We start from the raw sequence: 22,294 nt of genomic DNA, 5'->3' as shown, positions 1-22,294 counted from the left end.
GAGCTGAGCAGTCTGCAGCACAGACAAGTCACATGTTTTTGAAATGCATCCAAATCAAAACCCAACCCCTGGGACTACACAGAGGATTCTGTCAGGGTGAAAGGTAAGTTATAACACACAACTATATTGTAATGCAAATGCTTAAAGAAGTCAGAAAGGCAGATTTGCAATGCAGGTGTGATGGGTTTTTGCAACCTGTCTTTAGTGAAAATGAGGTCCCTGGTGACAGGTTCCCTTTAAGTTGTTTGTTTATATTCATTTATATCTCAGCTCTTCCCCTCATATATCTTTCTGTTTAGCTGCTTCTGCCTAATATACAGCATTTAAAATGAGACCCATGGACTGGAATTTAACTTAGAGAGTCTTCGCTTGCAATGCATTTTTAGGTCACTAAACATTGTATAGAGTTTGTTCCTGTAAACGGTGACCAGTAGAGATGCAGATAAGTCATTCATATTTTACATCTTTAAAGCAGAATATAGGTTATCAGTCACAAAGAAAGCGGACATAATTAATGATGAAAGGCTTATATCAAGTAATTAGTGGAAAAAAAATTAATGAAGGACATGTTGTTTCAAGCTATTCAATCCACATGCACAAAAATTACAGCACTTTCATTTGAGAGCTATTCACTTATTCTGCTCTTCATACTACACTAAAATAGCACCTCATTACAAAACACGGCCCTTACAATCCCGGTGTAAGGACATGGAGGAGTACACTCCAAATACTCAAGTATCTAATGGCATGAATACTACTAGAATTACATTAAATCTATGTAATTACAGCGTTAACCCTCTGAAAACGCTACAAATACTTTCAGATTTTTCTGGCTCACTTCTGATAAATGTAGGCAATAAAGAGTAAAAATAAAGCAGCCTCTATAAAGTTCAGTTCACAAGTTTACACCAAATTCCACTGTTCTAAATGAATGAGGCTCTGGTGGACAACACTATTGGGCTAATCATAACCTCACCACAGGGTCTCCGGATCGCTATACAGCTCCATTCTAACAAGAGGTTGTTTCTGATCATGATGTAATATTTGTTTTCTATCCGATTTTCTCGTTGCAGTCCCCTCTAAGCTGCTAGGTGGAGACCAAGCTGCCGTGACTCATTGATTACAAGAAGCTATATGGAGGGGGAGCAGAGGTCATTGGGAGCATCTACGTCTCTTGCTTTGAGGACAGAATTTTAAGAATTCAGGGGAAAAAAATCAGATCAGGAAGAAAGAAAGGAGGGAAGATAATAAAAGTCAAAGAAAAAAAAAGAGTCACTTTGTTTAGTATTGCATATTTCAAGGTTTCTAGTACTCACATAGAGTAGGATTAATTTATGCACAATTTGTAAGACAGTAAGTGATCATTAAACACCAGGAATCCAAACAACTGAATAAAAGTGTTTATAGAATGTCTGTTGTAGTTACAACTGCATCTCAATCAGTTTTGAGGTGGTTTAAAGGGGTTATCTGGGTGTTAAAAAATACTTAGGGCCGGGCTGGGGTGGGCTAGTTAAACATAATAAACATGTACTTACCTCCTCCGGCACTGCAGATGTCCCACGCCGCGGCGCTTACAACGCTGAGAGATAGGGACGGATGGGAGGAGCCGGCCACATCACGGACTGGAAGTTCCCTGTGCGCGGCTTCTGCGCCCCTGTAAACAAACAGTGGCACGGATCGAAGGGACCGCGGTGCGGGACATCGGTGGTGCCGGAGGTGGCAAGTACATGTTTATTATGTTTAACTAGCCCGCCCCAGCCCGGCCCTCAGTAATTTTTAACAGCCGGATAACCCCTAAAGGTGCAGATACTTTAATAGGTGAAGACATGAACTGAACGGGTGAATTTGATTTTGCATTGCAATCAGCTTTGAGGTGGTTTTAGGTAAAATTTGGTTAATTTAACAGGTGAAAGACATTTGTGGAATAGGTTTCCCCTTCAGTTTTGACTTCAACATGTGACTGCACCCTGTAGGTTAAAAGGGAAACTGTCAGCAGAAACTGACCTTATAAACTACGACCAGTGTGTTGTGAATCAACTTCCTGATCATGTCTCTTTCATGGCGCAGGACAGAGGCGTCACACAGAAAATCAACTCTGTAGTGAGGTGTAGATGGGTTCTAAAAAGTCACTCAATTCAGTTTAGCACAAACTGTCAAGTCAAGTTCTTCCCACCTCAGAATATCCCCTTTGCTGTAACTGATGGCATAATATCCAAGGTTCTTAACTAACCCGCTCCATGGAAGTCTGGTCAATGAAGTCTATCACAGCAGAGGTGGGATCTTCTGGATGACGTCACCACGCTGGGCTAAGAAAAACATGATCTGGAAGGTTTTTAAATGGTTAACAACAAGCTGGTGGTGGAAATAAAAAGAAATTAAACCTTTTCTTTATTACACAGGAAACGGCAAAACTAACTAAGCAAGTCAATGGGAAAAGGGATGGCCTAACATATATTAATGTGTGCACAACGATAGCAATAATTCTTTCTTAAAAACCAGAGATGGCACAGAATTAATTACCAATTACCATCACTATTCCACGTATTCAGTTTTTTTAGTCCATTTACACTACTAGAAATAGATGGTTCTATGATGCAGCCAGGCAGTGGTAAAAGATTACTCATGAAAGGATAACACCTCAGGGACTCCCCGCCCCGGACAAAGAACAATTTACTTGTTTGAAACGCGTTGGAGATAATTGTCACTATGGATTTTGCAACAATTACTCAATAAAGAAACAGTTGTCTACAGTTCAGACCCATGGAAGGTTTTTGCTACTTCCTGACATGACCACGCATACAAAATTAGCCTGCAATTACCAAATAGGACCGCCCACTGGACCCCTAAGCCAAGTACGGCAGAAAATGTAATGAAAAAATGATAAATTGTTCTTAATTCTTTCCAAACCTATAGATCAATCTGCTTTGCTCTTCCACCTCTAGAAGAGCAGACTATTTGTCCCACATGACAGGTTCACTTTCAGGCTGTCCCAGAACAATAATGTTCATCCCAGGACAGTACATGGCTTCTGAAAGATAACTTGATGAGTTATTGATCCCTGGACAGCCTATCAATACCATCACTGAGTTATAGCTGCTCTAGAGGAGACAAGCATTACCGCTCACCAGCCCATCATATTCCAGATATTACTCTGATAATCTAATAATGGCGCACATAGACATCTACTAGTACTGGGCTGTACACCGAGGGGCAAAATCCTTGACAGCAAAAAGTCTTATCCTGCTCAGACTGAGGTTTCCAGACTAGTCTCTGACATCAGATTGGAAGCATTTTTAGAAACATACGATAACATTTCCGGTTCTCAACACAGAGACTCACATTTATCATTTATTAGTATTCTTCTACAAACCCCTCTCCCCTCCAAATACATACTACAGCCAGAAGCTTGTACTTCCTCCAAGCCCCCATCGCTAAGCTGATGCTTTTGCCATCTTGTGAGAAGAGCTCAAACCAGAGAAAATCAGAAATCTAATTTTTAAAACCCAATTCATCCACAAGAAAACACAAAAGCCATTGAAATGTTTTACCCAAACAGGATAATGGATTAAATGTGTTGTCAATACAAAATATGTACTGTAAATACAAAATGTAAAATTGTATTTAAATGCTAAATGTAATATTTTTGAGGTATTGGGAGATTTTGGTTTATTATTTTCATATTTTGAAAATTTTTCCTTTTTTTCTGTATTGTAGTGTATTCTGGCTGTCAGCAGTGTGTTTAGGCTTTTTCACCACTGGTTGTCTGGAGGTGAAATATGGCTGCTTTCTTCCAATAACTGAACCCCACCTGATCATGGTTTGTATTGCAGCTCAGCTTTAGAAGGATGAATGGAGCTTAGTTGCAATACCGAGCACCACCTATGGTCATGGGAGGCACTGTTTTTGGAAGAAAGTATTCATAAATTTTATTCTCTACCTTAAAGGGGCTTTAGAGGTAACCTGACACATCAGAAACCCCCCACAAACCCCAAACAGTACCTTATGGACTAATATCCAAGCATGCCTTAGGTGTTTTCATATCGTGTATGCACCAAAATATTTCTTTCAAAATGACCTTTATTAAAGTCCTGTCTCTTTTGCGATCCAGTCAAGGCGGCGGAGGACTCAACCCTGCAGTATAGATCTACCCCACCTCCACCCGTCTGTTTAAACTCATAACCCCGCCCCCTTCCTGGACATCACGGACCTCCTCCGCTTGATCCTCGCACAGGCACAGTGTGCATGCGAGTTCAGCGCTGGTCAGCTTTACAGACACACCGCGCATACACCAACCTTGGCTCTTGCAGTGTGCGCGGAAGATGCACCATGCGCAGCAGGACTATGTAGCCGTCCAGCGCCAGGAGGGTACGTGCAGGACCAGCGCTCATCTCCCATGCACACTGTGCCTTGTGAGGATCATGCCGCCCAGGAAGGGGGCAGGGTTACGAGTTTAAATAGTTGGGTGGAGGCAGGGTAGCTCTTGACTGTAGGATTGAGCTTCCCTGCCTCCTCGACTAAATCTTAAAAGAGACAGGACATTAATAACTGTCATTTTGAAAGATGTGCTGTAGTGCATACTTTGACATACTAATCTGTAAGGTAATGCTTGGGGTTTGTGGGGGGTTTCTGATGTGACAGGTTCTCTATAAAGGCATTCTGAAAATCCCTGTGGTGCAGTGACATGAGAACAAATAAAAGAACCTGTACTTACCCTGGTGCTAGTCATCAGCACCTTCATCAAGCCGGGGGTCACGGGACCTGCTTCAGCGAATCATCTTGGACCACTTGACCTTCAGTTCCTCTTTTCTGTGAGGTCAAAGGCTGAGAGGCTGGTGCTAAAGATCAGAAGTACTAAAGCAATGCACCCCTGTTCCGACCACCAAAGAGTTTTCCAGAATGCCTTGATAATCACTTGAGTCCAGTTCTGATGGCCCCCAAAACATCCTCTTTACTGGCTTAAATACTATTCAGACATTTGTAGACCTGTCATTGTACAAAAAACACTAACCTCCAGCCACAGCTCTATAGACAGCATTAACATGTACATGCTGGCAATAAGATGACATATTCTTGCAAGCAGTTTTTAGTGTGGACACAAAAAAAAAAAATTTGAAAAATGACTCAAATTAAAATCCCCAACATAAAGCAAATATATGACGCATGGGTTGTCAATGGCCTTTTAAACATGACAGGTAAGTATCAAAGATCTCACAGAAGCTCTAATAAAATTGTACTGAAGTTTACGGCACTATATATTTACATAGAAGAACAGACATTACATTGCTCAATAAAATGAGCTTTTATGCCAACACTATAAAAAATTTTTATAGGAACAAGGTTAGAGTTGACAAATTCCTTTGGTTTCCCAAATGCACACAAGCTCAGCCTCATACCAAGATGGGATTAATGTTTGACAGAGAATTGTAAAGAAAAATCATTCCCAGGACATTCAGCAATTCGTGGATCAAAAATTTCCAGATCCAGACTAGACTACTCCAATGGCGTTACTAAATATGTGCTGGAGTCAGCTGTAGCTTAACTCTCTGGGCGCCAGAATGACTTTGCATACAAGAGATTATTCATAATTCCCATAGTGTATGTGCCAGCTTACCCCCCGCCCGGGGTATGTAACATAACTCTGCAGACAAGCCGCTTGCCATCTCTATTTTTACCTTCCGTAAACCCAACCAGATTTCTGTGCAGGACAGTTTCTTAGAAATGGCTTTTCAAACAAACATTGGTAACCAGCATCCCGTGTACAATAACCGGTCACATTACCCGTAAGGCACAAAGGAATTCTGGGGAGATGATCATAGGAGAGACGAGAGAAGTCACATAGAGGTCACTAAACATTTACCTCTGCTTAGAGGTACCCAAGATACAAAACCCCACAGATGGAGACCTTAGGATCAGAACCTTAACCATTCTGCTTCCTGCTGGAGAGAGGATGATACACTCAGCAGAGACCATAATAAACTATGGGGCATGGATGCAACTGTATGACATCCAATCCTGGCGCCATATTAGAGGACATATTCCAATGTATAAGGATACAGTGGGATACAATGTTGCCCTCTTTTGCAAGAATGCAATAGGTAGCAAACAAAACAGAGCCGTTTACTTCGTTCACCATTCTCTATGTGTCAGCTTCTGAAAGCAGCTGATTGGATTGGGTGCTGAGCACCCACTATTCAGGAGGACCCATTTTCAGAATTGGTTGTCTTTAAGCACCTTTCAATGTACTTTGTATGTATAACCTGTGGATTTGGCGCTTTAACAGAAAAAGGAGCTCTGACTGATATTAAGATGACTATAGAACTGCACCAGCACATGATTTTGAACGTTACATGACATATTTTGGACATTCATTTTAGGGAGCGATACAGAAACCACTTAACACTGCTATGAATCGTAGATTAAGAACTGTAATTGCAAGCGACACAAATGAGGGGTAATTCACTTGGGTTAAATATTTGTTCATGGCTCTAATATCATTTTCTCCATCAGTTGAACATCTGTGTTTCAGGGAAAATAATTCTGCAGCATGTGTCGCAGCGCCACAAGTTTACTTACCGCAGCAATAGGCTCCGACAATGTGGAAAAAATAAGCCATTTTACTACTGCACACATTAAAAGCATTAAAGCGGTTTTCTGTTGTCTTGAGGATGGAGAGCTTTAATTACTTTAATACAAGGATTGCTCTATAGAAAATATTCTGAGGCTTTGACCCAACCATTTAAAAGCAGAACACAGGAAACTAATATGATCCTCATTAAAATGTTTCAGTTGAATATTTTTCTAATAAAGTTCCTGCAATGAAACGCGACAGATACAAAAACACAAAGAACCATCAACATGAGTTCACCAATGAGTTCAACAATATGGAGCCGTGACCTGGATAGAACAAGACGAAAAAATGGAAGGTGAACTCCCTAATATACAGTATATATGTGGGGTGGATGGAGGGCTTTCTACTTGGAGTGGGAAGTGTAATAGGTCATATAATGCTCTTGAGGAAGAACGTGCATAAAAAGCAAAACTAATCGTGGAGGACAAAACTGCCCCTTAGGCTAGCTGTTCTGTTCCCTGCATCCTTGGGCCGTTTCTATGTTTAATTTGTAAATCACTGTATAAATCGGTGATGAACCATATGTCCACAACAACCCATGTGTCATGCATTTGTTTGTTGTAGGGGAAAAAAAAATCTAAGCTTGGCAAATTATGTCACTAGCTTGTCTTAACATTTGGAACTGATCCACAAATATGGCTGGCAAACGGATGACACCCTTGTGTCAACCAAATTTTTCACATTTACATAGACTTCTATGGGAAGGCCTGAGCTGCAAACAAGGGCAGAAATACAAGCTGCTCTGAGTTTTCTACAGTTTTTAAACACATCTGTAAAAGAAGTGTTCATGTGCATTGGTCCAGGGAAATGAATGTGTCCAATGTGCCCATCAGTAGGAAGGGGGGGGGGGATGAATGATTGTAGTCAATGCCCAATTATCTTATAAATGCTGAAAGAAATCCTACATGTACAATTTTACTTAGACTCCCACAGTCACATAACCTATGCTGCCTAAATTGCTTATTGGTGGGGGCCTCAGTGATGGGATCTCCATAGATCATGAGATCAGCCCTGACAGAGATGACAGGAGTAGCAGGTCGTGCATGGTCAGACTGTCTTTATGGAGCAGAGAAGAATGCAAATAAGTTTTCCAAGGTGTTAAATGGAAAACAATACCTCCTTTTGCTACCTTGAAAGGCAGGCCCCTTACCACCAAGTATGACCTACAAGAAGTCTAAAACCATGATGTGGGATTAAGCCAAACCAATATATCTATTCCAGAAGGAACAGACTCCCAACTGTAGACAGTACTGTTTTGACCTGATTGGGTCTTCTCAGTACAGCGTAGGGAACTGATTTGGCTACGTGAGAGGCTATTGACTAGGGTCAGATAGTAGGTGTTCTCCTTAAGGAGACAATGCCAATTAAGGCCACCTTAAAGGCATGTGGAGACTTAAAGCCATAGATGCTCCACTAGGGAATTCTGGGAAGAATGCAAATAAGTTTTCCAAGGTGTTAAAAGGAAAACAATACCTCCTTTTGCTACCTTGAAAGGCAGCCCCCTTACCACCAAGTATGACCTACAAGAAGTCTCCACATGCCTTTAAGGTGGCCTTAATTGGCATTGTCTCCTTAAGGAGAACACCTACTATCTGACCTTTATGGAGCAGACAGAGATTTGCAAGAGCTGCACTCGGCAATCTCCATCAGTTCCATAGGGATAAATGGAACAGTTTGACCATGCTTTAGCTGATCCCAAAGAGCGAAGACCGGTCCAGATGTGGCAACATTGAACCCCTGTACTTGTGATCCTGTGGACAGGACCTAACTATTTTGTGGGAAAACCTCTTAAAATGAAGCAGAATGAACATTAGCGGTGGCCCTCCATGAAAAAGGACAGCATAAATGGAAAAATAAATAAAGATACATACAGAAATATACAGTGCATGAAATGACATGTAATTGTAAGTGTATTTCTATGTGCACTGCAAATTCAGCTAATTGTTTTCAGGACCTTAGCATCCCATCTGTGGTTTTTCATACTTCAGCCATGTGTGATTTTGGCAACGCATACCAAAAAAATCTTGGCAAAAATTATGCATTTTTTGGTCCAATCACAACTGTTATCATCTGTAATTTGCTGTAATATAACAGTATTGGTGGAACGAATCCCCTAAGGCATCAGGATAGACTCGCTTTCCAGCAACGACGTGAGGACAAACACCTCTTTGGGCAACTGCCACACAATTTTGCAGTCTAGTTCTCACAGGAGGATCCTCAATTTTTTGAGATAATCTTTTAAAACCTGCAGAATATCTTGTCACGGTTTATATTTTTGGTTTTAACTAAACTGTAACACATCATATAGAAGGCATTATTCTGGAACCCCATAATAAAGACTTCGTAGAAACAGGTTGTCAGGTTTCCTGGGAAATCTCTTGATATCCTGTTCTATCCTTCAGCAACATCAAAGGGCGACTGAACACAACACAGACCATACAGGATGGTAAATGTATTACCTTTACAATCAGTCAAACCAAGTGCTGGAAGTCTAGAAGAAAAAAAAAAAGACAGTGTCCTCCATACACAAAATTTAATCTGCGAAACGATACCGAGGGTAAAATTAGCAAACGGGACAAACATATCTGACACAGCATGTGCCGTAAGCCCTAACACTTGTATCTGCATCCGGCATCTGGTGAAAAAAGATCCATCTGGTGTGAAGTTACAAGGACTTGTAGGAGGAGATGTGACATTGTGGAGCCCAGATCACTTAATTTTTCTTAATTGTTTTTAAAGGGATCTCCCAGACTTCAGATACATTACACAACTGAAAGTAAATGCCCCCCATATGGATTTAATAAGTTGTTTTGCTCCAAAGCCCCAGATCAACATCATCTCAAAGTACAGGCGGTCCCCTACTTAAGGACACCCGACTTACAGACAACCCACAGTTACAGACAGACCCCTCTGACCTCTGGTGAAACTCTCTGGATGCTTTACAATAGTCCCAGATTACAATAATCAGTTGTAAGGTGTCTATAATGAAGCTGTATTGATAATCCTTGGTCCCATTACAGCAAAAAATGTTTAAACTCCAATTGTCACTGGGACCAAAAATTTTTTTATCTGGATCTACAATTATAAAATATACAGTTTCGACTTACATACAAATTCAACTTAAGAACAAACCTCCGGACCCTATCTTGTACGTAACCCGGGGACTGCCTGTATGGCCAAAAACCAAAGGTACACATGTTTTTATCTTATTAGACAGTGTGGACCAGGAGTAACAATTGAGAAACACTGGATCCCAGCATGTCTATCTGTGGATCAGTGATGCATAGTGGGTCATTTCATCTTGTCTAAATCCATTGAAAACCATATCATGCATACAGAGATGGCATAAACATGTGGAAAGATCTACAAGCCCTGGAGAGCTTTGTGGGCGTAAAAGTAGCCATGTAGTATATACCATGGTTGTAGCTGGACTTTGTGTACTGTGGTGCACTCATGTGTGAAATCTAACAGCACAACCTTCCTTTGAGTCACAGCTGTAGCAGGCTTCTGCTAAGATATTACAGAAGAGGTGATTGCAATCGGAGTACTTTGAATGGAATCTAAGAACACAGCAGTGTTACAATTTCAGCTACAATCCTGGAGCATTCAACAGTCATGCTGCTACTACCAACACACACAAAAGGTATGGATACGAAACTCTCCAGGGCCAATACCCTACACTGTCCACAGCTATGTATGGTCAAAACTGCTGGTAGATTCTCTGTATTAAATCAATAAAAATATTACTACTCTATACCCATTTACTACAGTGGAAGAATCATAAAACCAAAAAGCAAAGAGTATTAAGGTCTTAAACAGTTAAGTCTTTATTATAGAGAACACTATATTCATAAGACTCTATTGACCACGATCTGGAACCCCTGGAGACTTACGAATGGGTATGCATGAATAGTTACCATATGACTTTAGATAACAAGGATAGTTACTAACACTTACCTTGTGTCGTAGTGTATATGTGTTACACTGACTATCCCTGATCATGCCCACCAGTAAATATTGGCATGCACTATGCACTTAGAATTGTTGAACTGTACCCTTGGGTTATTTCTGGCATGATGGCAATACATATTTTTGGAGTCCTATTCTTGATGTTTTTATAAAATTGTAGAGGTTGTAAATATTTTTATTGTGTTCTCTATAATAAAGAATTAACTGTTTAAGACCTTAATACTCTTTGCTTTTTGGTTTTGTTATTCTATGTATAGAGTTGGTCATTTTGAAATCATAGGAGGGTCACTTGTGTGTCTGTCATCCTCTATATGTTACTGTACATGTCTGTAACAACTGGTCTGATAGTAAAAGAATCATATCTAGTCCTGGTCAGATATCAAGTATTCAAGACACACTTATCTTTCACACTGCACTAGTGAGGCTGCGAACACATCACCACTAGCAGTGGTCGTTACTGTATTCCATTATGAAAGCAGATTTAAGGAAATCTACTAATAAAATCCATCATGATAAGGCAGGGGCACTTAGTCATAGATCCAGGCACTGTGACTGTGGTTATAGTTTCTATTATATTTATTAATCTTTAAAATAATGGTCCTGAAGGGTTCCTGGGGGTTTTACCAGAGCCCCTCCATGCTGTGGTTTCGCAGGCTGTTACACTGCATCACCCTCTGCTCCCTCAGCACTTCCCCTTCCCTCTGCCTGATGTAATCTCAATCAGATGTAGGTAAAAAGCGCTCCGGCACAGTTTAGCAGCCTGTGTAGCAACAGCACAGTAACCCCAAAGCCCTTCAGGCTCATTACCAGAATTGTACATAACAAATATATGGTGCCTGGATCAATGAGTAAGTGTCCCTGGTTTATCGTGCTTGATTTTGATGGTAGATTTAAGGACACCTAATACTGTACTAATGGTAGACAGAAGCCCCTCCATTCACCATCGGCTCCCCATAGACCACAGGTAAAATAGCACTTATGTCCAAGTTGTTTTTTCCATTATAAGTAAAGGAAAAAAAGCAAAAGTGACAACAGAGTAGTAAAATGCACACAGATGGCACATTGAGGCCATTTATCACATGCACTTAACGTAGAGGTCACTGTGATGGATAATAATGACTTGAGTAGGTCTTCAATCACAGTTTGGATAGAAGGAAGTACGGAACCGAGTCCCACTGTTGGCCAGAGGCGACATCCTGAACATAAGGAGCAGGTTTTTTTTAACCTTATTTTTCCCCCACTTTTTAGGCCGCTGGATTATATTTATATTTCAGTGGTCAAACCCCTCCCCCTTCATCACAATCATTAGAAGAATAGAACAACAGGTACGATGAACCATGTCAAGCAGCTAAAAACATTAGGAGGAAGATCATGTGCAGTTTATGCAGAATGAAAAACGGATGCTGTAAAAGTTTTCCAAGCACTTCAGTTGATGGCAGAGGTCGCACTAACATTTTTCCAGAAGGGTAAAAATACTCCTCTCACCATTTTTGAGGAGTATTTTTACCCGAGGAGGAGTATGAAAATTTCGGTAATACACATAGCACACTCACACAGCACACGCACACACTCCACACGCACACACTCCACACGCACACACTCCACACGCACACACTCCACACGCACACACTCCACACGCACACACTCCACACGCACACACTCCACACGCACACACTCCACACGCACTCACAGCACACGCACACACTCCGCACTCACAGCACACGCACACACTCCGCACTCACAGCACACGCACACACTCCGCACTCACAGCACACGCACACACTCCGCACTCACAGCACACGCACACACTCCGCACTCACAGCACACGCACACACTCCGCACTCACAGCACACGCACACACTCCGCACTCACAGCACACGCACACACTCCGCACTCACAGCACACGCACACACTCCGCACTCACAGCACACGCACACACTCCGCACTCACAGCACACACTCCGCACTCACAGCACACGCACACACTCCGCACACACAGCACACGCACACACTCCGCACACACAGCACACGCACACACTCCACACACACAGCACACGCACACACTCCACACACACACTCCACACACACACACACACTCCACACACACACACACACTCCACACACACACACACTCCACACACACACACACTCCACACACACACACACTCCACACACACACACACTCCACACACACACACACTCCACACACACACACTCCACACACACACACACTCCACACACACACACACTCCACACTCACAGCACACTCACAGCACACGCACACACTCCACACTCCACACACACTCCACACTCACAGCACACTCACAGCACACGCACAGCACACGCACACACTCCACACTCACAGCACACGCACACACTCCACACTCACAGCACACGCACACACTCCACACTCACAGCACACGCACACACTCCACACTCACAGCACACGCACACACTCCACACTCACAGCACACGCACACACTCCACACTCACAGCACACACTCCACACTCACAGCACACACTCCACACTCACAGCACACGCACACACTCACAGCACACGCACACACTCCACACTCACAGCACACACTCCACTCACAGCACACGCACACACTCCACACACACTCCACACACACTCCACACACACTCCACACACACTCCACACACACTCCACACACACTCCACACACACTCCACACACACTCCACACACACTCCACACACACTCCACACACACTCCACACACACTCCACACACACTCCACACACACTCCACACACACTCCACACACACTCCACACACACTCCACACACACTCCACACACACTCCACACACACTCCACACACACTCCACACACACTCCACACACACTCCACACACACTCCACACACACTCCACACACACTCCACACACACTCCACACACACTCCACACACACTCCACACACACTCCACACACACTCCACACACACTCCACACACACTCCACACACACTCCACACACACTCCACACACACTCCACACACACTCCACACACACTCCACACACACTCCACACACACTCACACACTCCACACACACAGCACACGCACACACTCCACACTCACAGCACACGCACACACTCCACACTCACAGCACACGCACACACTCCACACTCACAGCACACGCACACACTCACAGCACACGCACACACTCCACACTCACAGCACACGCACACACTCCACACACTCCACACTCACAGCACACGCACACACTCCACACACACAGCACACGCACACACTCCACACACACAGCACACGCACACACTCCACACTCACAGCACACGCACACACTCACAGCACACGCACACACTCCACACTCACAGCACACGCACACACTCCACACACTCCACACTCACAGCACACGCACACACTCCACACACACAGCACCGCACACACTCCACACTCACAGCACCGCACACACTCCACACACACAGCACCGCACACACTCCACACTCACAGCACCGCACACACTCCACACACACAGCACCGCACACACTCCACACTCACAGCACCGCACACACTCCACACACACAGCACCGCACACACTCCACACTCACAGCACCGCACACACTCCACACTCACAGCACCGCACACACTCCACACTCACAGCACCGCACACACTCCACACTCACAGCACCGCACACACTCCACACACACAGCACCGCACACACTCCACACTCACAGCACCGCACACACTCCACACACTCCACACTCACAGCACCGCACACACTCCACACTCACAGCACCGCACACACTCCACACTCACAGCACCGCACACACTCCACACTCACAGCACACGCACACACTCCACACACACAGCACCGCACACACTCCACACTCACAGCACCGCACACACTCCACACACACAGCACCGCACACACTCCACACTCACAGCACCGCACACACTCCACACTCACAGCACCGCACACACTCCACACTCACAGCACCGCACACACTCCACACTCACAGCACCGCACACACTCCACACGGGACAGGAGGAGGGGGTGAGCGCTGCTTACGCCCTCATACATACAGCATGTACACACATACAGTATATACAGACATGCTGCATACACAAAACAAATACGAATACGTACAGCATAAACACACACAGCACATACACCAACACAGCATATTCATACACTCACAATGTACACACACCATATACACTCACAGCGCAACCGCACACACCATACACAAACAGCACTCACTCACACAGCATATTCATACACTCACAGTGCACACACACCGGCACACACCATACACTCATACAGCATATTCATACACTCACACAGCATATTCATACACTCACAGTGCACACACACCGGCACACACCATACACTCACACAGCATATTCATACACTCACACAGCATATTCATACACTCACAGTGCACACACACCATACACTCACACAGCATATTCATACACTCACAGTGCACACACCGGCACACACCATACACTCATACAGCATATTCATACACTCACACAGCATATTCATACACTCACAGTGCACACACCATACACTCACACAGCATATTCATACACTCACAGTGCACACACCATACACTCACGCAGCATATTCATACACTCACAGTGCACACACACCGGCACACACCATACACTCACACAGCATATTCATACACTCACAGTGCACACACACCGGCACACACCATACACTCACACAGCATATTCATACACTCACAGTGCACACACCGGCACACACCATACACTCACAGTGCACACACACCGGCACACACCATACACTCACACAGCATATTCATACACTCACAGTGCACACACACCCGCACACACCATACACTCACACAGCATATTCATACACTCACAGTGCACACACACACCATACACTCACACAGCATATTCATACACTCACAGTGCACACACACCCCATAAACACACAACAGCACAGCACACACAGACACACCACAGCACACACAGACACACGCACACACACACAGACACACGCACAGAGGGACTTACAGTCGAGGGGAGCGGAGGAGCAGAGGAGTCGAGCAGCGGACGAGGGGGGAGGGTGTCAGGGAAGAGCGGCATTAGCGACAGCCCCGCCCCCCCCCTTCTGATGGGCCGTCTCAATGGCGACCGCGGACGGTACGCCACTGCCCACACGTCTCCCCTGGGGCGGGTGCTCTCACTCCGGCCCGCCCCTAGTCATGTGTCCCGCTGAGCGGTCCAGCGCGCGCTGTGATCGCGCTACTGATATTTCTCTCCTTTGCGGCGCGCGCTGAACCGCTCAGCCTGCGCGCTACAGGGAATAATTGCCAAGCGTAACTTTACGCATGGCAATTATTTTGGGGGGTAATGGCGCCTCATCACGCGTCTATGACGCGTGGTGAGGCGTTAATGCGACCTCTGGTTGATGGTCTGTTGGTGTAAAACCTCCAGAAGGAGCCAATTTAGAATAACATTTATATTTTATCTTAGACATAAGCTAAAATAATTCTTTGCAAAATCATCCAAAGGCAGGAACCACTTCACATAGAGAAACATCTGTATTTATGAGATGTTGGATGAGATTTCAACAAATGTCATCCACACTTTGTGAATATGTTTCATATGGGGGAAAAAAGCCTGCAGTACAGATTGTAATACCAGGAGAAGAGTTATAAGACTGACACAAACATGAAGCCCTATTGCTACAGGTTATCCTTAACATGTATCATGTATCAGTGCTTGTATGCCTCCTCCCCTCAGACTACGTCACCTCACCACCAGTCCAGGCCAGCCCAGGTACATTCACTCCAGACAGGAAATGGTGTCGATCGAATCAAGGACGGAGCCTATTAGTATATCCAGCACAATGCGCGTGGTGGTTGGAACACCAAAAGCTGGTGTCCGATGTGTTGCCTCATGATAAATTCCCCTATTGAGTTCTTTAAAAAGAACCTGTCAGGCAAATTAACCACCCAAAACTATATATTTTTATAAACTGCCATTAGAAAGAATGGTCTCTATCCCTACATTGTCCCTCTACATGCCTGTAAACCTAATCTATGAGGTCCTAAATGAGTCCAATGAGTCATTATCATATTGAGCAGTCAAGCTCATCTTGAGTGTCAGGCCCCACCCCCAGGTTTGACTGACAGCCTGTATAATGATGTGACACTCCTGGTGCTGGCTCCTCTATTTGCTTCCCTGTGCCTGTGTGTGTGTATGAGATACTTCTATACACATGACTGACAGCTTGTATAATGATGTGACACTCCTGGTGCTGGCTCCTCTATTTGCTTCCCTGTGCCTGTGTGTGTGTATGAGATACTTCTATACACATGACTGACAGCTTGTATAATGATGTGACACTCCTGGTGCTGGCTCCTCTATTTGCTTCCCTGTGCCTGTGTGTGTGTATGAGATACTTCTATGCACATGACTGACAGCCTGTATAATGATTTGACACTTCTGGTGCTGGCTCCTCTATGTCCTTCCCTGTGCCTGTGTGTGTATATGAGATACTCCTATACATATGACTGACAGCCTGTAAAATGATGTGACACTCCTGTTGCTGGCTCCTCTATGTGCTTCCTGGTGCTGGTTCCCCCTGAAGCCTGTGTGTACGAGATACTCCAATACACATGACTGACAGCCTGTATAATGATGAGACACTGCTGGTGCTGGCTCCTTTATGTGCTTCCTGGTGCTGGCAGCCACGGCCCCTGCTAGCTGTGTGTATGAGATACAACTGCTACAGGATGTAGCCATGTGTATGGGAGTAACAGCCTGGCATGCTGTTACTCATATACAGACATCAGCTACACAAGTAGTGTCTCTCTCACAGGCAGCAGATGAAGCACAAACACAAACAAGGCTTTACTATATATTACACACAAGGAGAGGTGAGGGGTAACAGAAGTAACATCACTTTCCCTCTCAATCTTCTCAGATTTAACTAATTGATGGGTAGGTATCACCCCACTCCGATCAAGGTCTATAGTCTACTTTAGTCTATAATAGACATTGAATTGAGGGGCAGGGTGTCACTCTTGTGATCGGCGAGGGTCCCAGTAGTCAGACTTCCATTCATCAGATGGCTATCACCTAGCCACTAAAGAACAATCTATGATCGGAAATGTCCCACCTGAGGCTTGCATGGTCTCTAGTTAAAGCTGTGCACTAAATGTAACTATGAGCTATGGAGGATGCTATCCACACTCAATATTCAAGATCTTAGAATAGAAGAACTTCTTATAAATTATTTGTACATGCTCCCAGAACTTATACTCCAGCAATCCTTTTTATATGTACATGTGAAAAAAAAATTAAAACTAGCAGTAAAAATAGAACAAAACTTACAAAATGTATTTCATGTAAATCAGCATGCAAAGCTGAATTTATAAATGAGGGTTTGCTGTAAACCGTGTTCCTTTCTCTGGATAAGAAGCTGCATCACTCATATAGATGTGTTTACAACGCCTCCTACAGGAGATGGAACATCATTACATATAATCCCTGGACCAAAAAATCACAACCGAGACTTACTCAACTAAATATCAGGTGTCTGGAACATTAATATTGAAACTCATCACCTCTTTGCATATTCCAGTTATCTCAAGTATCGCTTTGGCAAATCAAAGCCTTGGCTGCTGGACAGGATATAAATGTAGCACCTGCACCACTTTACCAATCTATTAACCTACCTCGGAGATAGGTCAGTGGAAAATACATGAAACAAGCAAATAGAAAAATTTAAAAAAATCTATCAAAATCCATTGTGATATCCATGGTCTCCTTCCTTTTAAAATTATTTTGATTTACCACAGTATAGTTGATTTTATTACTATTTAAATCAACCTTTTTAAATCATGCTAATGAGTGAGAAGGGTTCTGTGGGGTGTTACCAGAGCCCTTCCTTGCTGTAGCTTCACAAGCTGTTACACTGTCTCACCCTTCTACCTCCACATCCCCCCGCGCCTGATGTGATCTCATTACAGCAGAGAAAGTTTCAGCACACAGTGGGGAGGGAGGGAAGTGCTTCTATACAGCCTAACAGAGAGGAGGGGGAGGAGAGGCAGTGTAACGGTCTGTGGAGCTACAGCACGGATGCACTCTTGTAACCCTTCAGGCTCATTTGCTTATTTATTTATTATTTAAAAAAAATATTTTAGAAAAGAGATGTGTGGACCATGATCGGATCACAGTCCCCATCACATTCATGTGAATGAGGCCTTAAAATGTATTTTAAGGATTTCCAGTTCTTTAAAATATATTGTCTATCCTTAAGATGGGCCATCTCAATTTGATTAGGCTAAGCACCCCGGCAAATGGCTGTTTGAGCCATTCATTTTTGTTTCCCATTCCTATACATAATTATCTTAAGAAAACTACAATTACCAATTTCTGGAAATCTTAAGGACAAAAATGCAATATTGTAAAAAATTTATTAATTTAAAAAAACTAACAGGAAACAAATACATCATATACAAGTACTGTAATAAGCAATGGTAACTACATATTAAGCAGGCATTGCCAGATATATATTTAGGATTCATAGAGAAAATGTTTAGTAGAAGACCTGATGTTGTAAATATCAATGAAAGGGCAATGATACAGCAGATGCCCGGGGTATGCTCCAGTGCACACAGCCGTCTATCAGATTTCCGATGCAGAAACACAATTTGTACAGACGGGTCAATCTAGAACTTGGTGACAGACACCACAACTTGTTGGCATCCAATCCTTGTGCTCATAGTGAGGTTAGTATAAAAAACATGTAACAGATCAGCTGTTCTTAGATGATAAACAGAGATAAAGCAAACAGCTCCAGTCTCAGTGAAGTGGTCACATCAGGTTACTGCAATATGCTCCCATCCATTTGCTATATAATATAAGTGGTACCCATGTACCCATTACCAAATAGCTTATTCAAGAAGGATAATGTACTATCATTCTTATTGCAAGTTAAATAACCCAAATTACGATTGTGCTTTTATGTCTCACCAGTGAAAATCACAGATGGGAGAGGTTCATGTACAGCTCCACCGTGGTTGTAGGTGCCCTAGATGCTAGCCCATCATGATTTATAACCAGGATGCATTGCAAAATTCTAGGCTATGTAAATAGCACACTTCAAAAATTTGAGATACCTCCATTGCAGGAAAATTGTCTATCTTAATTAGAACCTCTCATGCAGGTCTCCAGGACTTCTCCCAGGCTGTGTTCTTAAAACCCATCTTTTTAAGCAAGCCTATCACACTCACTAACTGCATCAAATGTCAGCTCTCTTTTTACTGTTATCCGGCAAACACCAGATATACACTCACCGGCCACTTTATTAGGTACACCATGCTAGTAACGGGTTGGACCCCCTTTTGCCTTCAGAACTGCCTCAATTCTTCGTGGGCATAGATTCAACAAGGTGCTGGAAGCATTCCTCAGAGATTTTGGTCCATATTGACATGATGGCATCACACAGTTGCCGCAGATTTGTCGGCCGCACATCCATGATGCGAATCTCCCGTTCCACCACATCCCAAAGATGCTCTATTGGATTGAGATCTGGTGACTGTGGAGGCCATTTGAGTACAGTGAACTCATTGTCATGTTCAAGAAACCAGTCTGAGATGATTCCAGCTTTATGACATGGCGCATTATCCTGCTGAAAGTAGCCATCAGATGTTGGGTACATTGTGGTCAGAAAGGGATGGACATGGTCAGCAACAATACTCAGGTAGGCTGTGGCGTTGTACCAAGGGGCCCAAAGAGTGCCAAGAAAATATTCCCCACACCATGACACCACCACCACCAGCCTGAACCGTTGATACAAGGCAGGATGGATCCATGCTTTCATGTTGTTGACGCCAAATTCTGACCCTACCATCCGAATGTCGCAGCAGAAATCGAGACTCATCAGACCAGGCAACGTTTTTCCAATCTTCTACTGTCCAATTTCGATGAGCTTGTGCAAATTGTAGCTGCAGTTTCCTGTTCTTAGCTGAAAGGAGTGGCACCCAGTGTGGTCTTCTGTTGCTGTAGCCCACCTGCCTCAAAGTTCGACGTACTGTGCGTTCAGAGATGCTCTTCTGCCTACCTTGGTTGTAACGGGTGGCGATTTGAGTCACTGTTGCCTTTCTATCAGCTCGAACCAGTCTGCCCATTCTCCTCTGACCTCTGGCATCAACAAGGCATTTCCGCCCACAGAACTACCGCTCACTGGATGTTTTTTCTTTTTCGGACCATTCTCTGTGAACCCTAGAGATGGTTGTACGTGAAAATCTCAGTAGATCAGCAGTTTCTGAAATACTCAGACCAGCCGTTCTGGCACCAACAACTATGCCACGTTCAAAGGCACTCAAATCACCTTTCTTCCCCATACTGATGCTCGGTTTGAACTGCAGGAGATTGTCTTGACCATGTCTACATGCCTAAATGCACTGAGTTGCCGCCATGTGATTGGCTGCTTAGAAATTAAGTGTTCACGAGCAGTTGGACAGGTGTACCTAATAAAGTGGCCGGTTAGTGTATACCAAGCTCTAGGCTTCTATGCACTCACTTTCACCTTGGACCTTGTAAATTGGATGGCAGCTGATGGTTCAAGCAGTCGAATTTTTATTAATTTTAAACTGTTCCCTTATAAATAATGGCTGGACCATTATACAAGCTTTTATACCTCTTGTGTCACATCCTCATAGACAGTAAGGTCTTGTGTCACCCCCTCATCCTCCTAGACTGTAAGCTCTTATGATCAGGGCCCTCACTAATATTGTTCCCTATGACTGTTTGTACTCTGTAATGTAATATTATATTTGTATAGGTCCCCTATGATTTGTAAAGCGCAGTGGAATTTGCTGCCACTATATAAATAAAAGATTATTGTTAAAAACACTGAACCTATAAATTAAATATAGCTGCATTAAAGGTTGTGTAAAAAAACTACAGAAAACAAAATAGGTCAACGGTCTGCAAACAAATTCCACTTTTTGTTGATGACCTACTACAGAGGCATTACTTAATTTTGGCAATACTGCAAAGAGGGCAGAGAGGTGCGACTCCTGTCAGATGTCTTACAGTCATAGAATGGACAGTCTAGGGGAGAGAGACATGGCTGAGATCCTGTAAGGCATTTTGATTATTAAGCTTGTGTAGTGTTGCCTTAAAGGAGGGGTAACAATCACTATTGTCATCCCCTTATCCGCAGGATTGAATCTGATCAGCTAGAGTCCAGCCACCGATCGCAAGAATTGAGGTCTGGGTCTTAGTAAAAGAATGAAAGCAGAAGGTAGAGCATGTCCTTCATTCAATACTATGTGGGCATAATAAATTGCAGAGCATAGCACTCGGATATACAGTATGTGGCACTCCCATTCGCAGTCTTTTGGTGAAGATAACCGAGGGATGTGCTCAGCAGTTTCTGATGCTTCCAAAGCATTGAATGGAGCAGCAGGACACATGCTCATCCAGCTCTTCAGCTTCTGGGAATGGTGTTGGTTGGCTTGCCTAAAGCTGCAAGTGGGGAATTTCTATGACCCTGTAAACAAACAGGGACGAGACCGCGCAGCAGGACTCTGGGAGGGGCCTTGGAGGTAAGTACATGTTTATTTTTTATGCAGCCCCCTCCGCCTCCAAAGCCACCTCACTATTTTTACTTGGTCATGAACAACCCCTTTAAGGGAATTAAAATAAAAATAAATAAAAATA

General features: G+C 43.7%; 1 protein-coding gene across 1 annotated transcript in view; it reads right to left on the bottom strand.

Annotated features, from left to right (window-relative positions):
* The window catches only part of UBE2F (ubiquitin conjugating enzyme E2 F (putative)), a 137,842-nt gene that overhangs the window by 95,751 nt on the left and 19,797 nt on the right, over positions 1 to 22,294 (bottom strand). The window lies entirely within an intron of this gene.

Source organism: Engystomops pustulosus, chromosome 8, assembly GCF_040894005.1.
Source record: "Engystomops pustulosus chromosome 8, aEngPut4.maternal, whole genome shotgun sequence".
NCBI classification, from domain to species: Eukaryota; Metazoa; Chordata; class Amphibia; order Anura; family Leptodactylidae; genus Engystomops; species Engystomops pustulosus.
This window is presented reverse-complemented; position numbering and strand designations above follow the sequence as displayed.